The following is a 14267-nucleotide window of genomic DNA, read 5'->3' as shown; positions in this document are numbered from 1 at the left end:
TCCCACTCTCCCTCTGTCTCCCACTCTCCCTCTGCCTCCCACTCTCCTTTTGTCTACCACTCTCCTTCTGTCTACCACTCTCCTTCTGTCTACCACTCTCCCTCTGCCTCCCACTCTCCCTCTGCCTCCCACTTTCCCTCTGCCTCCCACTCTCCCTCTGCCTCCCACTCTCCTTCTGCCTACCACTCTCCTTCTGCCTCTCACTCTCCTTCTGTCTACCACTCTCCTTCTGTCTACCACTCTCCTTCTGTCTCCCACTCTCCCTCTGCCTCCCACTCTCCCTCTGCCTCCCACTCTCCTTCTGCTTCCCACTCTCCTTCTGTCTACCACTCTCCTTCTGTCTACCACTCTCCCTCTGCCTCCCACTCTCCCTCTGCCTCCCACTCTCCCTCTGCCTCCCACTCTCCCTCTGCCTCCCACTCTCCTTCTGCCTCCCACTCTCCCTCTGCCTCCCACTCTCCCTCTGCCTCCCACTCTCCCTCTGCCTCCCACTCTCCCTCTGCCTCCCACTCTCCCTCTGCCTCCCACTCTCCCTCTGCCTCCCACTCTCCCTCTGCCTCCCACTCTCCCTCTGCCCCCCACTCTCCCTCTGCCCCCCACTCTCCCTCTGCCCCCCACTCTCCCTCTGCCCCCCACTCTCCCTCTGCCCCCCACTCTCCCTCTGCCCCCCACTCTCCCTCTGCCCCCCACTCTCCCTCTGCCTCCCACTCTCCCTCTGCCTCCCACTCTCCCTCTGCCTCCCACTCTCCCTCTGCCTCCCACTCTCCCTCTGCCTCCCACTCTCCCTCTGCCTCCCACTCTCCCTCTGCCTCCCACTCTCCCTCTGCCCCCCACTCTCCCTCTGCCCCCCACTCTCCCTCTGCCCCCCACTCTCCCTCTGCCCCCCACTCTCCCTCTGCCCCCCACTCTCCCTCTGCCCCCCACTCTCCCTCTGCCTCCCACTCTCCCTCTGCCTCCCACTCTCCCTCTGCCTCCCACTCTCCCTCTGCCCCCCACTCTCCCTCTGCCCCCCACTCTCCCTCTGCCCCCCACTCTCCCTCTGCCCCCCACTCTCCCTCTGCCCCCCACTCTCCCTCTGCCCCCCACTCTCCCTCTGCCCCCCACTCTCCCTCTGCCTCCCACTCTCCCTCTGCCTCCCACTCTCCCTCTGCCTCCCACTCTCCCTCTGCCTCCCACTCTCCCTCTGCCCCCCACTCTCCCTCTGCCCCCCACTCTCCCTCTGCCCCCCACTCTCCCTCTGCCTCCCACTCTCCCTCTGCCCCCCACTCTCCCTCTGCCCCCCACTCTCCCTCTGCCCCCCACTCTCCCTCTGCCTCCCACTCTCCCTCTGCCTCCCACTCTCCCTCTGCCTCCCACTCTCCTTCTGTCTACCACTCTCCTTCTAAACAATATTTTCTTTATAGAAATCTATAGAAAATTTATTTAAATGCAATTTAGTAAAAAGTTTTCCAGGGACACAAGAAAAGTGCAACACATAGTACAGAGATATGCTTAAAAACATGTGCAAAGCTAGTCAGGGAGGTGTGTCAGTAAGCTGAAATATGTGCATGGACCTCCCGATGAAGCAATAAGCGAAACGCGTTGAGGTGCAGGGTGGTGTGTCAGGCTTGAACACAGGAGTGTTCCTGGTGGGTCACAGTACCTTTACTTATGTTGGAACATCGCCATCTTCCTTGCTGAAAGGATGTTTTCTTATTGCATCGCACATATTTGAGCAATGGCACATACTCACAGGATAGTCCTGTTATCATAACCATTTGAGTTTTGTTCCATGCTCATAGGACAGCATGCATGGTGCTTTTCACATTTTGCATGGGTCTCTATGTATGTATATAATATGACATTTTACCTTGCTATTCAGTGTACTCCAGTCTGTTGTTAATTACATTATGTGGAACTGATATATCAATGCACTGTAGCTATGCATGGTGATTCTTATATTCTGTATGTGTTTCTGAATCCGCAGTGCACATTTATGACATGACGTTTTACTCATTTGTCATTTCATGTACTTTAGTGTGCTGTTGATTGTATTATGTGGAACTGACATACTAATGCATTCTAGCTATGCTGTCTCTGTGAGCTATACCATGCACATATTTCAGCTTACTGACACACCTCCCTGACTAGCTTTGCACATGTTTTTAAGCATATCTCTGTACTATGTGTTGCACTTTTCTTGTGTCCCTGGAAAACTTTTTACTAAATTGCATTTAAATAAATTTTCTATAGATTTCTATAAAGAAAATATTGTTTGGTATTCAATCTAATTAGGATTGTATGGATGACATTATGGAGTTTCTATGTAGGTTGTTCTGTTGTTAATGGTGAACCTCCATGCTATATGCTACATGGTTACTATGGACCCAGTTATTCAATTTTTCTTTGTGTACCACTCTCCTTCTGCCTCCCACTCTCCCTCTGCCTCCCACTCTCCCTCTGCCTCCCACTCTCCCTCTGCCTCCCACTCTCCTTCTGCCTACCACTCTCCTTCTGCCTACCACTCTCCTTCTGTCTACCACTCTCCTTCTGTCTACCACTCTCCTTCTGTCTACCACTCTCCCTCTGCCTCCCACTCTCCCTCTGCCTCCCACTCTCCCTCTGCCTCCCACTCTCCCTCTGCCTCCCACTCTCCCTCTGCCTCCCACTCTCCTTCTGCCTAACACTCTCCTTCTGCCTACCACTCTCCTTCTGCCTACCACTCTCCTTCTGTCTACCACTCTCCTTCTGTCTACCACTCTCCCTCTGCCTCCCACTCTCCCTCTGCCTCCCACTCTCCCTCTGCCTCCCACTCTCCCTCTGCCTCCCACTCTCCCTCTGCCTCCCACTCTCCTTCTGCCTAACACTCTCCTTCTGCCTACCACTCTCCTTCTGCCTACCACTCTCCTTCTGCCTACCACTCTCCTTCTGTCTACCACTCTCCTTCTGTCTACCACTCTCCCTCTGCCTCCCACTCTCCCTCTGCCTCCCACTCTCCCTCTGCCTCCCACTCTCCCTCTGCCTCCCACTCTCCCTCTGCCTCCCACTCTCCCTCTGCCTCCCACTCTCCCTCTGTCTACCACTCTCCTTCTGTCTACCACTCTCCTTCTGTCTACCACTCTCCCTCTGCCTCCCACTCTCCCTCTGCCTCCCACTCTCCCTCTTTCTCTTTCTCTCCCACTCTATATGGAGGTGCTCTCTGCAGACGCTGTATACGGAGGCTCTCTCTGCAGACGCTGTATACGGAGGCTCTCTCTGCAGACGCTGTATACGGGGGGGGCTCTCTGCAGACGCTGTATACGGGGGGGGCTCTCTGCAGACGCTGTATACGGAGGCTCTCTCTGCAGATGCTGTATACGGAGGTGTGCCGCCCCCACGTCAGCAGCCGGGCTGCTCGGATCCAGATCCGCGGTGGCCCAAGGGGCGTCCGGACCCGGGGGTCGTGCGGCCACTCCAATTAAAGGGGGAGTATTTACAGGGGATAGTGTCCAAAGTTCGTGACGCCACCCGTGGTGTGTGGTAAGGTGGAGTACCACCACTGCAGCTGGGAGTACCTGGGGGCGATGGTGTGGACAGCCAGGTGTATAACCCCTCCATGGGTAGGGAGGATGCCCCGGGACTCGGTGGTGGTGACAGGGATGTGCCGTTGGGGAGGTAAGGGTCACTTGCGTACTCACTCAGTCCAATAACGCTGACACCGACAACTGTAGTAAACCAAAGTTCTGGATACCGCTGCCGCTGAGGGGAGCACGTTCGGGTCCCGTTTCCGTTGGTGTTGCCTGATGATCTATTGACCTTTCCCTTGGCACCTTGTTCTCTTATTAGTTGGCCCCTATAGCTTGAAACTAATCGGGTCCCGCTCCCCAGTATGGCCAACTGAGGGAGCTTGCTCTCAGGGTTCACGCTTGGGATTTCCTGGACCGTTTTAGTGGAAAAGTCCTATCTCCCTCGTTGCGCTAGAACCCCGATTGTGGAGCGGGTGGAGAGCAGATCTTGAAGGCTCCGTTCTCGTCGGGTGAATTGTCAGGTTGCCTGAAGCTACTCCCTGACCTAGGGTCCATGTACCCCATCATGCCCTGGTCCCAGCCCGGTGATGGTACAAGGCTGCCGGCTGTCCTCCACGAGAATTCCGTGCCCCTTGTCACGATCCCCTGCAACCGGGGGTCCAGCTCCTCTAGGCCCAGACCAACATCTGCCACCTAGTAGTCTCAAGAAGCCCAGCTCCTGACCTCCTATCTCCTTCACCTCCAACACTACACTCTCCCTTTCTCTGACTCCTGACACTCCTGACCTCCCCAACTCCCCAAGTGGGCGACCCTATTCCACTCAGGCCGTCCACTGGTGGGTGTGGTGCAGAGTATTCCTAGGATTCTAATTAGCTGCTGTTGGCAACACCATTGTTTAGGAACCTGTAACCAAGGAGTAGGTGGATATTGCACAGAAGGGCAGATTGCACCATACCCTGTGACCACCTGATAGGCCAGGGGCGTCACAGAGGCGCTCTCGGACTGAAAGAGCGTTGAATCCCGCGCCTCTTTCTTCAATTAATATCACTTTCTTTATTCAGACCTGACCTCCATCTTCCCGCACAATCTATGGGCACCGTCTCCCTCGGATCTTCCTGTCTGGACACGTGTGACTCTTCTTCTCCCGGGGGGTTAATTTCAGCTGTGACTTGTCAGATTCCTTCTTGATACTGACATGTGATGTGGGCGGTGTTCTTGGCATCGGTATCTCGATATTTATTACATTGTGTACAGTGAATCTCGGGGGGGGGGGGATTGTGCACGGACCGGAGGGTCTTCTGCAGGGTCTTGTCCGTATTTCTGTGCGTCTGATGGAGATTTTGTGTCCGCACCTATCATGTCTTCACAAAGTTTTCTTCTGCCCATGAGTAAGGACGTGGTCAGAGACGCTGGAGCCGGGGCTGTGTCAGCCGGGGAACGTGGGGTTAAATTATCTATTCTTATGAAGTTCTGAATAAAAAAGTTGTTTGTATTGAAGATCGGGGTGCGGGAATCATCACTCTTTTTTTTTTGCTGTAGACGCCGGGACATTAATCCTGAGTGTCACAAAAAGCTCAATGGCGCCCCCATATCATCAGGAGAATTATAGAATTGACAGACAATAAATAAATGACTCAGAATTTCCTTGCAATAAATTTTGTATTTATTTTCTGAAAATGAGAAATGGTGAAAATAACAGAACAATGCACGGCCTTCACCTCAAATAATGCAAAGAAAACCAGGTCATCATCATTTACACACATCAATATAATGTTTCACCTCAGGAAGATTCACAAATCAATATTTTGTGGAATAACCATGATGTATAATCCCAGCTTTCCTGCGTCTTGGCCGCTTTCCACCTGTCTGTCACACGGCTTTTGGGTGACCTCATGCCCCTCCTGGTGCAAAAATGTAAGCTGTTCTGTGTTTGATGGCTTGTGACTATCCATCTTCCTCTTGACTACATTCCAGAGGTTTTCAATGGGGTTCAGATCTGGAGATTTGGCTGGCCATGACAGGGTTTTGATGTGGTGGTCCTTCATCCACACATTGATTATCCTGCTGGTAAAACCAGTCCTCAGAGTTGGGGAACATTGCCTGAGCAGAAGGAAGCAACTGTTTTTTCAGGATAACCTTGTATGCAGCTTCATACGTCATTCACAAAGTTTAATCTGCCCAATTCCAGTCTTGCTGAGGCATCCCCGGATCATCACTGATCCTCCACCAAATTTCACAGTGGGTGCAGACACTGTGGCTTGTCGCCTCTCCAGGTCTCCATCTAACCATTAGATGACCAGGTGTGGGGCAAAGCTGAAAATTACTCATCAGAGAAGATTACTTTACTCTAGAAATTGGGCAAATTAAACTTTGTGAAGTACATATGAATCAAGCCTCATTCAAGACAAAACAGTTGCTTGCTTCTGCTCAGGCAATGTTCCCCAACTCTGAGGACTGGTTTTTCCAGCAGGACAATGTGCCATGCCCCACAGCTAGGTCAATCAATGTATGGATGAAGGACCACCACATCAAAACCCTGTCATGGCGAGCCCAATCTCCAGACCTGAACCTCATTGAAAACCTCTGGAATGTAATCAAGAAGAAGATGGATAGTCACAAGCCATCAAACAAAGAACTGCTTACATTCCTGCACCAGGAGTGGCATAAGGTCACCCAAAAGCAGTATGAAGACTGGTGGAAAGTGGCCAAGACGCAGGAAAGCTGGGATTAAACATCATGGTTATTCCACAAAATATTGATTTCTGAATCTTCCTGAGGTAAACATTATTATATTGTTGTGTCTAAATGATTATTGTGAGGCAAACCCTGGGATATGAAGATGAATTATGACTTCCAGTCATAATCGCTCTCATCACTCCATGGCAGTGCCCCCCCCCCCCTTCTTGTTCTCAGATGTCCAGCATCTGTGAAGGTGTCACATCCCATGGCCATCTCCTGTGATATGGAGATTAGGTGATGTGGGAACAATGGACACAGGATGACTCCCTGCCGTGACCCTGTAGTAGGGGCTGCTATCTAATTAGCAAGGCTATGGAAGTATCCAGACAGAACGACTCCAGTAAAAAATGGTTCATATCTCGCAAGCCATATTTCCGATAAATATGGCAACCATAAAAATGGTGTCTCCGCATGCGGACGATGCTGGCACACCCTTTTTATGGGAGCAGGACCTGGGGAAATACCCCAGGCGTGATATCAGCCAATGTGGAACTAGTAGACAAGTCACGAGTCCTCTCGTTCTGTAGCTAAATTCATAGCTGTCACAATGAGAGCGTTGGCGTCCGCCTACGACGCTCCCAGGCAAAGTTATGGCCCATATTCCATGTTGTGGATTTTGTCCATAACTCCAGCCAGGGGTGGAGCAGTGCTCCCTCTGAGGTCACTAAGGTAGGAGGGGACCTGGATTTGCCCAGGTTGATAACCCTACTTCGGCCATTTTCCAGCGTTCTTTCGCTGGGGGTCACGTGTAGGAAACATCTGTGGGAAGGATCCTAGAAACCTGGCCTACAGCGCCCCCCTGTGGCCAGACGCACAAGGTAACTGCTGGAACTGTGTATGCCTGTTTGTAACCCATGCTTTGCTTGTAACTGTACTCTGACATATGTATATTCTGTAGATTCCCTATTGTATATATTGTAGTTTCTAGTGTGCTTTAGGCTGATTAAATTATATAATTAATCTTGGGCTGTTCTGTTATCTCGATCTTGAATCCCACGTCCGTGTGTTCGGCTAATAGTTACCGTGAAGCGGTTGGTGGCAGCGAGTTGTGCCAAGGATTATTGTGGGGAGGCCAGTGAGATTCGGGGAGGTTTTATATATTCCGCCCGCGGAGGTCGGGGAAATATATACCCTACTCTCACCGGGGACCCTTCAATAATCGGCATAAGTAGTATAGCGGCCTCCTTGCTTATCGTCGGCCAATTCCATAATTGGCCTGACTATAAGAGGGGCGCTAGAGAGCGCATCACGTGCTCTGTCTGTCGGTCGGGAGGTATAAAGGAGGGGTGACCCCCCACTTGTTACACCCCGATTGTGACGTACTGGTAGCCAGCGCGGGGGATTTCTGAGTGACCCCCCCGGTGGTTCGTGACATATTGGTGGCAAGCGGTGGGATCGAGATAATAGTGTGTGTGAGTGTGAGACCCATACTCCCAGACACTAAAGACTGCCTGCAGCAGCTGTGGCTGCTGGGGTCTTCAGACCAGACCAACACTAGAGTGTCAGAGTGCAGATACTGTAAGGTGTGTGGAGGCATCAGGTGTCAGTTCTGTGTCAGTGACCAAAGTCTGCAACAATGGCTGAGAGCACCAGGAGCAAAGCCAAAGGAATGGCCGATGCTCAGGCCAGAGACGATGAGGAGGTTGTCCACGAGCCCTCCAGGAGCTCGACGCCAGAAAACCGTTCTGCAGAGGACAGCGCCCAACCTGGCAATTATGGACAAGATGAGGAGCAGCTCACCCAAGGGTCCTCAACGAGCCAGATGCCAGCCCTCCGCTCTGCAATGGACAGTGAAGCACCAGGCTCCGCAGCGGGCCGCAGATCACCACGTGCCATTCCACCGAGCCTGGGAGGCTCGGATAGCCTTCTTCAAATGGCTATGGCCCTTCTCCAGGCTGGAGACCGGGATACCTACGAGATACTCATGGCCGAGCGTGAGCGACAGGCAGCGCGTGACGCTGAGGCTGCAGAGCGGCAAGCAGTGCGTGAGGCTGCGGAGCGGCAAGCAGCACGTGAAGAGCGCCAGGCAGAGCGTGACTACCAGCTGCAGCTAGCTCAGCTCCGGCCCTCATCAGCCACACGTGACCTTCAAGACACCAAACTTCCAAAGGTCCGTGTTGAGGACTTCCCAGTGCTGGAGAAGGATGGAGACTTGGACTCTTTCTTGACTGCTTTTGAACGGACTTGCCTGCAGCACCATCTGGACAAGGACCAGTGGGCCAAATACCTGACCCCCCGTTTAAGGGGTAAGGCCCTGGATATCCTTGGGGACTTGCCTGCTGAGGCAGATCAGGGCTACGACACCATCAAGCGGGCCCTGATCCAACAGTACAACCTCACTCCAGAGTCCTACCGCAAGAAGTTCCGGAGCCTACAGAAGGGACCAAAGGACTCCTGGGCTGACCACCGGCGGGCACTTGCCCGAGCTGCCGACCACTGGACCCAAGGCCTGCAGCTTTCCACCGGACCGGAGATCCTGGACTTGTTCATCACGGAGCAACTCTTGTGGAACTGCCCTGAGGATCTCCGCCAGTTCATCCGAGACCAGAAGCCAAAGGGGTCCACGGCTACAGCTGCCCTGGCCGATGACTACACCAACAATCGGGCTCCTGAGGCCAGGAGAGCAGCCACCAGCAGCACCTGGAGAGGGGGTAAGATGAACTCTGCGACTGCCCCACCTGCCCCTAGACTGCAGGGGGTGTCCCCCTCAACTCCCCTCTCCAGGCCCGTGGCAGAACCAAGACGGTGCCACCAGTGCAACCTACCTGGACACTTCAAGGCCATGTGCCCTCAGCGTCCCAAGGCCCCGGCTCCGTCCCCGTCCCAAGGGCCGCCCAAGGTGTATTGTGTGGGTGGGGGTGGTGGTAGGTCCCTGGACAGCTTCCAACCTGTCACCGTCGGCCGGTCTGTGACCATGGGACTGCGAGACAGCGCCTCGGAGGTGACTCTGGTGCGGCCTGAGATGCTGTCCCCCCAAGACTTGATCCCTGGAAAAACCCTCGCTGTCTCCGGGATTGGAGGCATTGACCCGGCGCTGCCTGTTGCTGACATTTATGTGGACTGGGGCGCAGGGCGAGGGGTGAGGGAGGTGGGGGTAACTGATCGGATCCCCGCAAACGTGCTACTTGGGACAGATTTGGGGCAGATAACCTCCCAGTTTGGGCCCCAACCAAGGGCTGAACCTTCAGCCAGTACTGACATGCCTCCGGACAATGTTAATGTGTTATCTATGAATGATGTAAGGGAGGAGGGAGTGAACTCTGATATTTCTGCTTGCATAGACACCATAGACACACACACAGCTGCAGCTGTGACAGGGGAGGGGGTCAGAGAAAGGTGTGACAATGCCTCTACAAGTAATCAGCCTGTGAGCTGGGATCTGTTGCCCTCTGCAGGGATAAGCAGAGAGCAGGGTGCTGCAGGGGGAGGACCAGTGTGTGGGGTGGGGGCTACCACAGCAAATGTGGGGTCCCCAGAGATTTCACAGCGGGGTTCTGTTGCTGCAGGAGGGGAACAGGCAGGTGAGATTGGGGCCGGTCCAGGAGCGGAAGTGCTCCCAGGTAAGATCTCGGTGCATGGTTCCCCCACAACCGGGGTGTCAGGAAGCCAAGGGGCCTCCCGGAGGTCCGATAGCTCTTCCCCTTCTGACCCAGTGGCAGCCGAGTCAGGTGGAGGCCAGGACACAGGTCCCGGGGTACTGACCGAAGATGTGACAGTCTCGTCGATTCTGGCCACATCTAGTCAGGGGTTTCAGGCAGCGTTAGAAGCTGACGACAGCCTGAAAGCTCTTAAGGAGCAGGCGGCACAGCCTCCCTCGGACTCGGACCCGGAGCGAGTGGTCTGGGACCAAGGACGGCTGTACCGGGCCACGGTCCAGCAGGGTTCACCGGAGGCGTGGCCCAGGGACCGACAGTTGGTGGTACCCTATCCGTTCCGGACGGAGTTGTTGCGGATCGCACATGAGATTCCGATGGCCGGACACCTAGGGATCGCTAAGACCAAGGCCAGGTTAAACCAGCATTTCTACTGGCCAAAAATGGGGGCCGATGTGGCTGCCTACTGCCGTTCGTGTGAAACCTGTCAGAGAGTGGGGAAGGCGGGGCCACACCCCAAAGCCCCACTGGTATCTCTGCCAATCATCGATGAGCCTTTCAGGAGGGTGGCTGTGGATCTGGTCGGCCCGCTGGCCATCCCCAGCAGCTCCGGGAAACGCTTCATACTGACGGTAGTGGACTATGCCACCCGGTACCCGGAAGCAGTGGCCTTGTCGTCCATTCGGGCTGACAAGGTGGCCACCGCAGTGCTGGAGATTTTCTCCCGAGTGGGTTTTCCCCAGGAAATGCTCACTGACCGGGGGACCCAATTCATGTCCCAGCTGATGGAGGCCCTCTGTAAGCAAGTCCAGGTGCGACATCTGGTGGCCAGCCCGTACCATCCACAGACTAATGGCCTGTGCGAGCTGTTTAATGGCACCTTAAAGCAGATGCTTAAGATGTTGGTCGACTCCCATGGGCGTGACTGGGAGCGGTATCTCCCACACCTGTTATTTGCTTACCGGGAGGTTCCACAGGCCTCAACAGGATTCTCACCGTTTGAGCTCCTGTACGGGCGACGTGTGCGGGGCCCCCTGGCTCTGGTGAAAGAGGCTTGGGAAGGGGATTTGGCCACCCCTGGAGTGTCGGTTATCGAGTATGTCGTGCGCTTCCGGGACAAAATGCAGGCCTTGACGCAACTGGTACACGACAATATGGCTCAAGCCCAGGCCGATCAGAAGCGTTGGTACGACCAGAACGCTTGTGAGAGGACCTACCAAGTGGGTCAAAAGGTGTGGGTACTGGTCCCCGTACCACAGGACAAGCTTCAGGCAGCCTGGGAAGGCCCATACCTCGTGTACCAGCAGCTCAACCCTGTGACGTACCTGGTCACCCTGGACCCTGCCCGTGGAAGGCGGAAGCCCTTCCATGTGAACATGATGAAGGCACATCATGAGCGGGAGGCATGTGCGCTCCCCGTGTGCAACCTGCCCGAGGAGGGAGAAGCGGAAACCCTCTTGGATATGCTAGCCCAGGTTAGGGCAGGCGGATCCATTGAGGATGTGGAGGTTGGCCACCAGCTCTTGGAGGACCAACGGTCCCAGCTGTGGGCCACCCTACACCCCTTCCGGGGGTTGTTTACCAACCAGCCCGGAAGGACTAACTTGGCTGTCCATCACGTGGACACTGGGGATCATCCCCCGATCCGGCGTTCAGCATATCGGGTCTCCCTGGAGGTGCAGCAACACATGCGCCAGGAGATTGACGAGATGCTGAAGCTGGGGGTGATCCAGGCATCCAACAGCGCTTGGGCCTCGCCTGTAGTCCTCGTCCCTAAGAAGGACAGAACCACTCGGTTCTGCGTGGACTACAGGGGGCTCAATGCTGTCACGGTCGCCGATGCTTACCCAATGCCACGCATCGATGACCTGCTCGATCAGTTGGCCGGGGCTCAGTACCTGACCATCATGGATCTGAGCCGGGGATATTGGCAGATCCCCCTGACTCGCAAGGCCAGGGAACGCTCTGCCTTTATTACCCCATTTGGACTGTACGAGTCCACGGTGATGCCATTCGGGATGAGGAATGCCCCTGCCACTTTCCAGCGGATGGTCAACACCCTGCTCAAGGGACTTGAAGGGTACGCGGCCGCGTACCTGGATGACATTGCCGTCTTCAGTCCCACCTGGGAAGATCACCTACAGCATCTAGCACAGGTGCTCAGGCGGATCCACCAGGCAGGTTTGACCATCAAGCCGGGAAAGTGTCAGGTGGCCATGAGCGAGGTCCAGTACCTCGGTCACCGGGTAGGCGGGAGAACACTGAAGCCCGAGCCTGAGAAAGTGGAAGCCATCGCATCCTGGCCCACCCCCAGGACCAAGAAGCAGGTGATGTCCTTCTTGGGGACCGCTGGGTACTATAGGAGGTTTGTTCCATGCTATAGTAGCCTGGCAAAGCCCTTGACGGACCTCACCAAGAAGAAGCTGCCCTCTGCAGTCGATTGGACAATGGACTGCGAGACAGCCTTCCGGGCCCTAAAGGACGCCCTGTCCAGCCCGCCCGTGCTACAGGCAGCCGACTTCACGCGGCCGTTTGTAGTACAGACCGACGCCAGTGACTTCGGCCTCGGTGTGGTGCTCAGCCAGGTGGACTCTGCGAGCCAAGAGCACCCAGTCTTGTACCTGAGCAGGAAGCTGTTACCACGGGAAGTGGCCTATTCCACGATGGAAAAGGAGTGCCTGGCCATAGTGTGGGCCCTGCAGCGTCTGCAACCCTATCTATACGGGCGCCACTTCATCGTGGAGACGGACCACAATCCCCTCAGCTGGTTACACACTGTCTCTGGGACGAATGGGCGATTGTTGCGATGGAGCCTTGCGCTCCAGCAATACAACTTCACCATTCGCCACAAAAGGGGCCGGGACCACGGTAACGCAGACGGGCTGTCCCGACAAGGAGAGGTCGCGGACGGGCGCACGGGGGAACAGCGGAGTGTGCTGCCCCCTAGCGCCCTCAAAAGGGGGGAGGTGTGAGGCAAACCCTGGGATATGAAGATGAATTATGACTTCCAGTCATAATCGCTCTCATCACTCCATGGCAGTGCCCCCCCCCCTTCTTGTTCTCAGATGTCCAGCATCTGTGAAGGTGTCACATCCCATGGCCATCTCCTGTGATATGGAGATTAGGTGATGTGGGAACAATGGACACAGGATGACTCCCTGCCGTGACCCTGTAGTAGGGGCTGCTATCTAATTAGCAAGGCTATGGAAGTATCCAGACAGAACGACTCCAGTAAAAAATGGTTCATATCTCGCAAGCCATATTTCCGATAAATATGGCAACCATAAAAATGGTGTCTCCGCATGCGGACGATGCTGGCACACCCTTTTTATGGGAGCAGGACCTGGGGAAATACCCCAGGCGTGATATCAGCCAATGTGGAACTAGTAGACAAGTCACGAGTCCTCTCGTTCTGTAGCTAAATTCATAGCTGTCACAATGAGAGCGTTGGCGTCCGCCTACGACGCTCCCAGGCAAAGTTATGGCCCATATTCCATGTTGTGGATTTTGTCCATAACTCCAGCCAGGGGTGGAGCAGTGCTCCCTCTGAGGTCACTAAGGTAGGAGGGGACCTGGATTTGCCCAGGTTGATAACCCTACTTCGGCCATTTTCCAGCGTTCTTTCGCTGGGGGTCACGTGTAGGAAACATCTGTGGGAAGGATCCTAGAAACCTGGCCTACAGCGCCCCCCTGTGGCCAGACGCACAAGGTAACTGCTGGAACTGTGTATGCCTGTTTGTAACCCATGCTTTGCTTGTAACTGTACTCTGACATATGTATATTCTGTAGATTCCCTATTGTATATATTGTAGTTTCTAGTGTGCTTTAGGCTGATTAAATTATATAATTAATCTTGGGCTGTTCTGTTATCTCGATCTTGAATCCCACGTCCGTGTGTTCGGCTAATAGTTACCGTGAAGCGGTTGGTGGCAGCGAGTTGTGCCAAGGATTATTGTGGGGAGGCCAGTGAGATTCGGGGAGGTTTTATATATTCCGCCCGCGGAGGTCGGGGAAATATATACCCTACTCTCACCGGGGACCCTTCAATAATCGGCATAAGTAGTATAGCGGCCTCCTTGCTTATCGTCGGCCAATTCCATAATTGGCCTGACTATAAGAGGGGCGCTAGAGAGCGCATCACGTGCTCTGTCTGTCGGTCGGGAGGTATAAAGGAGGGGTGACCCCCCCACTTGTTACACCCCGATTGTGACGTACTGGTAGCCAGCGCGGGGGATTTCTGAGTGACCCACCCGGTGGTTCGTGACAATTATGAACTTGTTTCTTTGTATTATTTGAGGTGAAAGCCGTGCATTGTTCTGTTATTTTCACCATTTCTCATTTTTCAGAAAATAAATACAGAATTTATTGCTGGAAATTCGGAGACGTCGTCAGTAGTTTATAGAATAAAAGAACAATTTACATTTTACTCAAAACTATAAAGACAAAAATC

The sequence above is a fragment of the Anomaloglossus baeobatrachus genome, chromosome 4, assembly GCF_048569485.1.
Source record: "Anomaloglossus baeobatrachus isolate aAnoBae1 chromosome 4, aAnoBae1.hap1, whole genome shotgun sequence".
NCBI classification, from domain to species: Eukaryota; Metazoa; Chordata; class Amphibia; order Anura; family Aromobatidae; genus Anomaloglossus; species Anomaloglossus baeobatrachus.
This window is presented reverse-complemented; position numbering follows the sequence as displayed.